The sequence below is a fragment of the Hemicordylus capensis genome, chromosome 1 (genome assembly GCF_027244095.1).
Source record: "Hemicordylus capensis ecotype Gifberg chromosome 1, rHemCap1.1.pri, whole genome shotgun sequence".
Taxonomy (NCBI): domain Eukaryota; kingdom Metazoa; phylum Chordata; class Lepidosauria; order Squamata; family Cordylidae; genus Hemicordylus; species Hemicordylus capensis.
The window spans coordinates 430,643,564-430,653,586 of record NC_069657.1 but is presented as its reverse complement, the minus strand read 5'-3'; the positions used below and the strand labels follow the sequence as shown (position 1 = coordinate 430,653,586).

The window sequence follows — 10,023 nt, the reverse complement described above, 5'->3', positions numbered from 1 at the left end:
AAAATGAAGATCCTAGAAATGGAAGAAGCTGTCCTCCTAGTATCTAACAATGGGATTTTGGGTTTTTTTGGGCGGGGGGGGAGGTCAGATAATGTGCCTTCCAACCACTAGGTAATACTACCCAACTTGACTTCTCCTGATGCTTTATCTAGTGCACCACCCAAAATTAAACTGCCGTTTTGCCACCAGAATGGGTTTTTTTAATACCTACCTTGCAAGGGGCCTCTGTTTTCCAGTTAGCATTAAAAATAAATCACCACAATTGCTACCTTTTATATTTCCAAGGGGATTGCATTCATTTTTCTCTTTGTTGTTTTTACTGCAGCAGGATATGGCACTGGAAATCGGATGCAGCCAGCAGAGTTGAGGTGGGGATGGCGATGGCAGCAGGCAGGTGAGGTGATGCACCTGTCAGGGGGCAGGGTGGGGCGCCCACACTCACTGCCCTGTGTGGTGCATTTGCTGCGTGAGGCCGTCTCCTCACCTGGCCTCATGGGGGAGCCGCCCCTGCCTTGCAGTGCAGTTCCATAAGTCCAGATATTAATATTGTTATTATTAAATCCCTCTTTTGCTTTCAGAGAGATCAGTAGATGGAACACGGGTACAGGGAATTGTGGACAAGATATAGATTCTAAAATATTCAGGCATAGTCTAGAAACGTAGGGGAGCTTGTGCTGTTACTGTTCTTCTTTTGCTTTGTGCTTGAATGATTCCATACCCATGGGTGCACAGAAGACCTGCTTAGAGTCATTTTAACCATTCTGATTAAAGGGTTTTAAACATTTTTCCCCATTTCTGAAGGCCTCCATAATTAGATCTGGTATCTGAGATCTCCAAATGCCCTCTTACTTTTCCTTTGGCAAGGGACAGGATTATCCACACATCTGAGGGACAAAAAAGTCTGCAGGAAGGTGAGGAAATTGAATTGTGTGCTTTATCCACAAGCTCTGTTTACCTATAGGTTCCACTTCTTTCTCTTGTGCTCAGAAGGAGGAATATGACTTTGTGAAATGCAGCAATTCAGTTTTGGTTTGCACATATCTTTGCTGTTGCTTCACACTGATTAAGAGAATATGTGGAATCAAATCAGCCCACCATGGGTTCAATAGCAGTTAGAGGTCAGCTAGTCTAAACTCTTGCACTGGCACTGCATCCCCTAAATAGAAAACTGTGTATGGCTGATACTTATCCAGGCTTTTAAAAAAATAGCTTTATTTTTGTATTCCTCCAGCCCTTCCCACACAATGGACTGGGGAAACAAGCTTTATTTGTGTCCTTTCTGGGTCAGAATCCATTGTTCAGCTTTAGGATATCCCAATGCCATGTCCTCCTCCAGTTTTGGAAAAAGGACACAAAAGGTCAAGATTTATAGCTTGGTGGATTTTGGACTGAGCTGTGATTAAGAATACAAGCTGTTGCAGCATTCTTAAGCTTCTGGTTTTGCTTTAAAAAGCTTCTAGCTCTGCATCAGAAGTGTGCTCTAGTGAATATGCCGGGAAGAAGAGATGGCTGAAGCAGCAACTCCACAGTGGAGCAGGTGAGAGGATGTGGGCGAGGAGGTGGGGTGGCTGAAGTCTATAAGAATACCATCTCCCTTACCAGGATCCCTGTCAGGGGTTTGGCCTATGTTGAATGTGGAGTCACCCCGATCACCCTGCTGCCCCGTGGAGTCCCTAATTGAGCTGATGGACCTGGTTGCTGAGTTGGCATTGGAGTGGCCCAGGTTGTTGGTGGCGGGAGACTTCAATGTTCATTTTGGGACTGGGTTGTGTCGGGAGCGGCTCAAGAGTTCATAGTGGCCATGACAACTATAGCCCTATCCCAATTGGTCTCTGGACCGACACATGATGCTGGTCACACACTCAATTTGGTCTTTTGCTCTGATGAGGGTGGTGTTCCATGGATGCAGACTCCTATAATCTTCCCATTTGTCATGGACGGATCACCATCTGGTTAAGATAGAACTTACAGCCTCGACCCACCTCTGCAGGGGTGAAGGACCCATTAGATTGGTCTGCCCAAGAAGGTTATTGGATCTGATAGGATTCCAAGAAGCCTTGGAAGGGTTTAGGGTTGGCTCTGCTAGTGATTCTGTCAATGCTCTGGTGCAAACATGGAATAATGCACTCACTAGAGCAGTAGACACAATCACTCCTAAGCATCCTCTCCAATTTGCTTTAAAGACAGTCCCGTGGTATTCAGATGAATTATAGGAGCTGAAGCGGCGAGGTAGAGAACTAGACCACAAGTGGAGGAAGACTCAGTGTGAATCTGATCAGGTACAACACGGAGCACATTTGAAGATCTATGCTCTGGCAGTGTGGATGGGAAAGAAGCAGTTCTTTTCTGTCTGCATTACTTCCACAAACTCACATCCAGCTGAGTTGTATAGGGTTGTGAGGGGGCTAGTATGTATCCCTCCCCCTTGAATATAAACTTGGAACCATTGGTTACTCGCTGTGACATTTTAAATGACTTTTTTGTGAATACAATCTCTCGCGTTCGAGAGCTGGATTTCGTTGTTACTGCAGAGTCTACTGTGGAGGTGTCCAGTAATTCCTCTTAGGGGGTTAGATTGGATCATTTTCAGTTTGTGACTCCTGAGGAAGTCGACAAACTGCTTTGGACTGTGTGCCCTACAACCTGTTCTCTTGACCCTTACCCAACCTGGTTTATCTCATCTGATAATCATATTATTAGTGAGGGTCTGGTAAATATTATGAACTAGTGACTGTTAAGCCCGTTACATTAACGGGCGCTAGAAGAGTTGTGAACAGGGGAGCCGGCTGCGCGCCTGCGCCGGCTCAGTCCTCTCTCTGACTCACTGGAGAGAGGAGACGTCCGTAGCAGCTCCTAGGCCGGTTAGGAGCACGTGGCCAGGCCTAATAGGAGCGGCTGCGCTGGGGGCTGTAGCGGCGGCGGAGGGCTCTTAAGCCCCCCCGCCGAGAATCAAGGGCGGCCCCCTGCTTAGAGGCCGTGGGTGTGGCCTCCCTCAGCGCCGCCGCGGATGCAGCATAATTGAGCGGCCGCTCCCAGGGGCTGTAGTGGCGGTGGAGGGCTCTTAAGCCCTGGCGCTGGGGATCCAGGACGGCGAGCGGCCTCCCCACCACCGGAGTGGCTGCTCCGGGCGGCGCCACAGACGCGGCCCAATCCGAGCGGCTGCTCTTGGCGGCTGTAGCAGCGGCGGAGGGCTCTTAAGCCCTGCCGCCGGGGATCCGAGAGGCCTCCTCACCAGCGCAGCCCGCGCGCCACGCATGAGCAGAACACCCGCAAGAGACACAGACGCAGGTACCTTAGGGTTTTATTATATAGGATGTTCCTCTGAGGGAGGGCAGGATGCCTCCTTGTCTTAAGGAGGCTATTATTAGACCACTTTTGAAGAAACCTGCATTGGATCCCTCAGAGTTAGCTAATTACAGACCTGTTTCTAACCTTCCATGGTTGGGCAAGGTGGTGGCTTCTTAGCTCCAGGCAGTTTTGGATGATGCAGATTATCTAGACTCATTTCAAACTGGTTTTCGTGTGGGCTATGGGGTTCAGACTGCCTTGGTTGGCCTGATGGATGATCTCCAACAGGCTATCGACAAAGGGAGTGTGACTCTGCTGATCCTTTTGGAACTCTCTGAGGCTTTTGATTGACCATGGTATCCTTCTGGACCACCTGAGGGAGGTGGGATTGGGTGGCACTGTTTTACATTGGTTTTGCTCCTACCTCTCTGGTAGATTCCATATGGTGTAATTTGGAGACTGTTGCTCTGTAAAGCGAGAATTGAAGTGTGGAGTTCCACAAGGCTCCATACTGTCTCCAATGCTCTTTAACATCTACAATCAGGGCTGGTCAACTTCGGCCCTCCTGCAGATGTTGTTGTCCTACAATTCCCATAATCCCTGGCTATATGCTACTGTGGCTGGGGATTATGGGAGTTGTAGTTCAAAAACAGCTGGGGGGGGCCTAAGTTGAGCAGGCCTTATCTACATGAAACTGCTGGGAGAGCTCATCAAGAGGTTTGGTGCTGGGTTTTATCAATATGCTGATGACACCCAGATTTACTTCTCCATGTTGACCGCATCAGAAAATCACATCTTCCCTAAATGTCTGCAGTAATGGGCTGGATGATGAGAGATAACAAACAGGTTGAATCCAAATAGAGTGGAGGTACTGACTGTGGGGGGTCAGGACCCGAGAGATGGTTTAGATCTACCTGTTATGGATGGGGTTACATTCCCACTGAAAGATCAGGTACATAGCTTGAGAGTGCTCCTGGACCCAAAGTTCTCCCTGGTGTCCCAGGTTGAGGCAGTGGCCAGAGGTGCCTTTTATCAGCTTCGGCTGATACATCAGCTGCATCCATTTCTTGAGATAAATGACCTCAGAACAGTAGTACATCTGCTAGTCACCTCCAGATTTGATTACTACAATGTGCTCTATGTGGGGCTGCCTTTGTACATAGTCCGGGAACTGGTTATTATCTATAAAGTCCTTAACATCTTGGGTCCAAGCTATTTAAGAGAGCGCCTCCTTTGTCATGAATGCTGTCGCCTTCTACAATCTTCTGGAGGGGTCCAGTTAAGTTGCCACCAGCTCATCTGGCGGTGACTCATGCCCAGGTTTTCTCTGTGGCTGCCCCAGAGCTTTGGAATATGCTGCCTGCTGAAATAAGAGCATCTCCTTTTCTGTTTGTTTTCAGGAAGACCCTCAAGACTCTCCTGTTCTCACAAGCTTTTCATTAGAATTAATTTTAATAATTTTAATAATTTATTTTATATTGTTTTTATTCTGTTTTATGTATTTTAATCTGTGGTTCTAATATTAAAATTTGTATACCACCTAGAGATGTACACATCAGGCAGTATAAAAATATGATTAATAAAATACAAAATTCCATCATAATTTTAATCTTATTAGCCTTTTCCCTCCGCCAAAGGCCTCGGTAGCCCCAAACAGCAGCAGTGGTTGACTGGGCCCTTCCTTGTTGCCACCGCCGCCGCTGTGGCCACTCATTCCCCTCAGGCTGCTGACTGGCTCGGACCCTTCCCTCACAACTTCCTTCTTTCTCTCTTCCCCTCCCTTCTCTCTCTTTCTCTCTCCTCCACTCACTCTTCCCCTGTCTTTCTTCCCCTCCCTTTCTTTCTTCCCCTCTCCCTTCCTGTGTTAACAGATCTTGTTCATCTTGTTTCCTCATCTAATTCACACAACGGCAGCCTCCTTCTCCTGAAGGGGCTCTTTCCTCCCTCATGACCCCTCTCTTCACAGACCCTTGCCCACTATCCTTTTATATGTATAGATTCCTCTCCTCTACAATCAAGAACATCCTCTGACCATTAACAGTTGCATTCCAACTGACCTTAACCATCACAGGCTCCTCCTCCCTATCTGTATATAGAATTCCCACTGCCCAATCACCATGGTGCTTCTGCTCACAAACTCTCGCAAGAGCTGCCACACACAGGATTAGCCATGGGTACGCCTTAGAGAATTATATATATAGATGGATCAGAGTCTAGTTACTGCAAGGCTGATTTTCTTGGTTGTGTAAACTCAGTACACTGCTTTCTTTCCAATAGCTGCTTATTCAAATAGAAAATGGTGCTGAATGTTTGAGCTGGAGCTGTTATCAAATCAGAACCACCAGATCTATTGTGAGAATAAACATTCTATAGATGTTTTTAAAGGACATTGTTTGGGTCAGTTTACCAACATACAGTTGCTTTAGACGCCAGTGCAGCTTATTGCAGAGTGAATGAATATAGAATGTAGCAGGCAAAGAAGAGAGCCTCCAGCAAGAGTATATAATGAGGAGTAGAGTGCTCAGACAGCAAATTTTGGTGTGAGAAGAGGTGTGTCACAGGCTCACAGCTAAATGACATCTTACGTTAAGCCCATCACTAAGAAGAGCTTGAAGCCAGAACTCTGTTTCCCCACAAAAAGCAGCTGGAGAGATGTGGATTGGGACCAAGTGTAGGGAGGGTGCATTCATATTTCCTGCTGTGCCATTCCCCCCACCCCACCCCCTGCCACTTGCTCCCAGAATGGATATTTGCACCAAATAATCACCTGAGAGGGATTCTGGGTGGCAAAATGGTACTGGGAGAAAATGTTACCCACCTCCTCATGTGTCATGGTCCCAATCTGCATCAGGTCTCTGGGTGCATTCCATGAAAAAGGATATAATTTTGTGAAAAGCTGAAGGGTACAAAATGGCACCATATAGATACTTATAGATGTTGTTTGCACACAGGAGAGTTGCCATGGATAAATGTCTTTTGCGGGCATTTCTATGTGAAGTGAATTGTAATGTGAACATTACAATACAGTAATGTGAGTTTAGCCACTCTGGAATATGGCAGGTAGGCTTTTCCAAGCTCTCAGTGTTTGGCAAATAATCTCTACCTGATATTCAGCGAAAATGGGTAGGGCCCTGCCAGATTTTCTTTGTGTAGTAATTGCACAACTGTGATTCATCTGATGCACAGAGAATCCGGGTGCCTGTCCTCAAAGCAGAAGTCCTCTTATATGGAGACGATGTTCCCAGTACTCAAACTGCAATATTTTGTTGCTAGGAAAATGCAATTTCCATCCAACTACTGTGGCATGTTGACCGCAAATAAAGTGTTGGATGTGGCTGTGCAAATATCACCTTACCAGACTGTTTATAGAACAAGGGTGGGCAAACTTGGCCCTCCAGCTGCTTTAGGTCTACGACTCCCATAACCCCCAACCACAGTGGCCAACAGCCAGGAATTATGGGAGTTGTAAGCCAACATCTGCAGGAGAGCCAAAGTTTAACAGTTCAGATCTAGAACATTACCAGTGGTAAGCAGCACAGATTTCCCAAGACCTTCTTTTGTACAAGACTAACTATTGTTTCTCTCCGTTGGCAGGGAGAAAGGACCAGGCTGGAACAATGCTCTAATCAGAAAGAGTATGAGATGCTGCCCTTGTGGTTCATGGACCAGGAAATGGCAGTGCAGTTCTTGGGACAGCAGGTAATAGATTCATGTAGCTATGGAAGGACCAAAAAGAAAAAAGAAGAAGAAAAGGCCGTGGTTGGCAGCAGTAACATAGCAAGCTCCAAAGGGGCCTGCATGCAAGCACTGAACATGGGCCCCAATCAGATAATCTCGCTATGGGTTTAAATGAGAAATGCAAAAATATTAATAACTCCCGAATGGCTAGGCAGAAAGCCCTGAAATTTCACATGGGATTCCTACATGATGGTAGTATGATATGTGCAGACATTCAAGGAGATCAGTCCACTTGTTGATTTTTAATAAACTTTTAAATTAAAAAATTTAAACTAAAAAAAATCATTAAAAATCAATGGGTGGACTGATCTCCTTGAAAGTCTTTACATTTAATGCCATCATCATGTAGAAACACCATGTGAATTTTTCTAGCTTTCTGTCCAGCCACTGATGAGTTATTAATATTTTTGAGTTTTTCATTGATCCCTATGGGAAAACTATGATTTCAAATTGGGAATTCAGGTATGGCTCCACCTAGTGATCACCCATGTTTATTGCACATCTTTGCTCAATTATAAATCCACCTTTGCTTAATCATAGATCCAGTTGGCGGCAGCATCACCCTGGCAACAGCAGTCCCCCATGAAACTCAGAGCCAGGATGCTGACACAGGGGGTGGCCCTGTTGGCTATGGTGGTTAAGATGCCTTTCCATGCTGTCACATGGAAAAGCAAGGTGCTTGAAAAGAGTAGCAGCAACAGAACTGTGTTGCTACAACTCTTTTCAAGCACCTTGCTTTTCCACGTGACAGCATGGAAAGACATCTCGACCAAGGATTCCTGGATAAAACTGATGCTCTGGATCCTTTTCAATCTGGTTTCTGTCCTGGCTTTAGGACAGAAAGAAACTGCTTCAGACATCCTGGTGTATGATCAATGAAGGAAACTAGACAGTGGAATTGCATTCCAGTTAGATCTGCTTGGACCTCTTAGCAGCTTTTGATATCAACCACCATGTATCCTTCTGGTCTGCAGTGGGACTGGATGGCATGGTGTAATGGTAATTCCATTCCTAATTGGAGGGCAAATACTAGAAGGTGGTTTTAGGGGGACTGCTGATAGAACACATGGTAGGTAACGTGTGGGATCCCTCAGAGTTCCATCCTCTCCCCCATATTTAAATGAATAGGACAAGTTCTTAATCGAAATATAAAGAGTGAAACACTTATTATGAGGTCAGAACTAAGGTTACTTGATCTAAAATATAGTATGGAGCTGCAGTTTCTCTTTTTAAATATTATGCAACTGAGGGGCTCTGAACTCAAATGCTACTTTTATTTAATAGACAAAGGACATCAGACTGCAGAGACAGAATTCATGAATAAAACTGATCGCATTCCTTGAGTTCTAAAATAAGGATTATGGGCAATCCTCTTACTGCTTATTTGGTTCAGCATTGTATTAATGTTTTAGTGCTCCAGAAATCAGCATGTGTTTTTGTAGTTCTCTAGTTATCACCGTAGCTTAGAGTACATTTTGAAACCTGTTTAATGTGAATCAGTTACCCTCAACATTCTTTAACCTAATTTATTATGGCACAGACAACCATTTACCAAGTGAACACTTATCATTGTCTGCATGTAACCACTTGACAAGTTGGTTATCCATAACATCCTGCCAAGCAGCAAGAATTTTGTCACTTCTTTGGTTCCTTGATGTGTAAATGCGTAGTAAAGTTGTTGAGACAAACTGGCAGAATGTTAGACTAATCCCTATGGTAAAGGTAAAGTGTGCCATTGAGTCGGTGTCGACTTCCTAGCAACCAGAGAGCTCTGTGGTTGTCTTTGGTAGAATACAGGAGGAGTTTACCATTGCTTCCTCCCGCGCAGTATGAGACGATGCCTTTCAGCATCTTCCTATATTGCTGTTGCCCGATATAGGTGTTTCCCATTGTCTGGGAAACATATGAGCGGGGATTCAAACCGGCAACCTCTGGCTTGCTAGTCAAGCCATTTCTCCACTGCGCCATTAGGTGGCTTGTACTGCTAGCTTATAGGACTTTAAGATATTTTTTTTTAAAGGGATTGTTCTCCATATCATTGTCAGTGTTCCCTATAACAAGGATTCCTAGATATTGTTCACTACACTTCCCAGCATCTCCACCTGCAGTGGCCTTTTGCTTGGGATGATGGGAGTTGCAGTCACCTACATCTGGGAATCCCTCCTACAGGGAACACTGATCACAATATTTGGGAAACAAAGGAATTCAAAACTTATTTAAGTCTTGACAGTTTCCATCTCAAATCTTGGTTGTCAGAACATCTTGTTTGTCAGAACCAAACTACCATATAGCTCTTCTGTAAGTCATAAACATAGTTGTTGTGGACCCAGGGACTTTAGATCAGAATCCACCAAACACTGGCCCCCTTCCAACACTACGGTTTGCCTCCACCACCCCTGCACACTCCTTGATGATTACAATCTGAAGTCTGGGAGCCAGCAAGGGGGCAGGACTGGCTGTGTGGGCTTCCTTGGACCCTGGAAGGACAGCCCGCGCCAGCCAGTGGGCTGGCAGCCTGTGGGAGAAGCTTCCTGCCTTACTTCCAGTTTGGGGTGAAATCCCAATCCAGACATAACGGAAGAGGAAATGGACCCTCAGTTGGGTGAGTGGAACTCACTACAAACCAAGGGTTCATTCCTAGGTTTGGGGGCAAAATCGGAACTGTGGTTGGGTCTGGGAACCATGGTTCTAATAATCTGGACATCATGGGGGTGAACTGGAAGAGAGTTTGCTTCTGATTTCATGTGATATCTGAAGGCGGCCACAGTAACAAACTAACAGAAAAGGAGTATCTGCACAAAGCCATTACACCTGCTTTGCAGAAGGTGGCAGACAGTAAGAGATAATTTACTGGAAATCCAGGACAGGTAGAGGTGTCTGTAGTCTTGATGACGATGTTTCTGTTTCTCTGAAAAGATCCATTTTCAAACACTGCCCCTTCTTCCAAGGGAACCCAGGAAATCAAGATAAAGCTATTGTTACATTCAAACACACAAG

At 45.5% G+C, this 10,023-nt stretch overlaps 1 long non-coding RNA gene across 1 annotated transcript; it reads left to right on the top strand.

Moving 5' to 3' along the window:
* The first annotated feature begins 257 nt into the window (after positions 1 to 257).
* LOC128352418 (uncharacterized) lies at positions 258 to 8,730 on the top strand. Its single transcript, XR_008320402.1, has 5 exons — positions 258 to 394; positions 802 to 911; positions 1,454 to 1,537; positions 6,883 to 6,987; positions 8,311 to 8,730. It is a non-coding gene; the product is annotated as an uncharacterized LOC128352418 (long non-coding RNA).
* Positions 8,731 to 10,023: the final 1,293 nt, after the last annotated feature.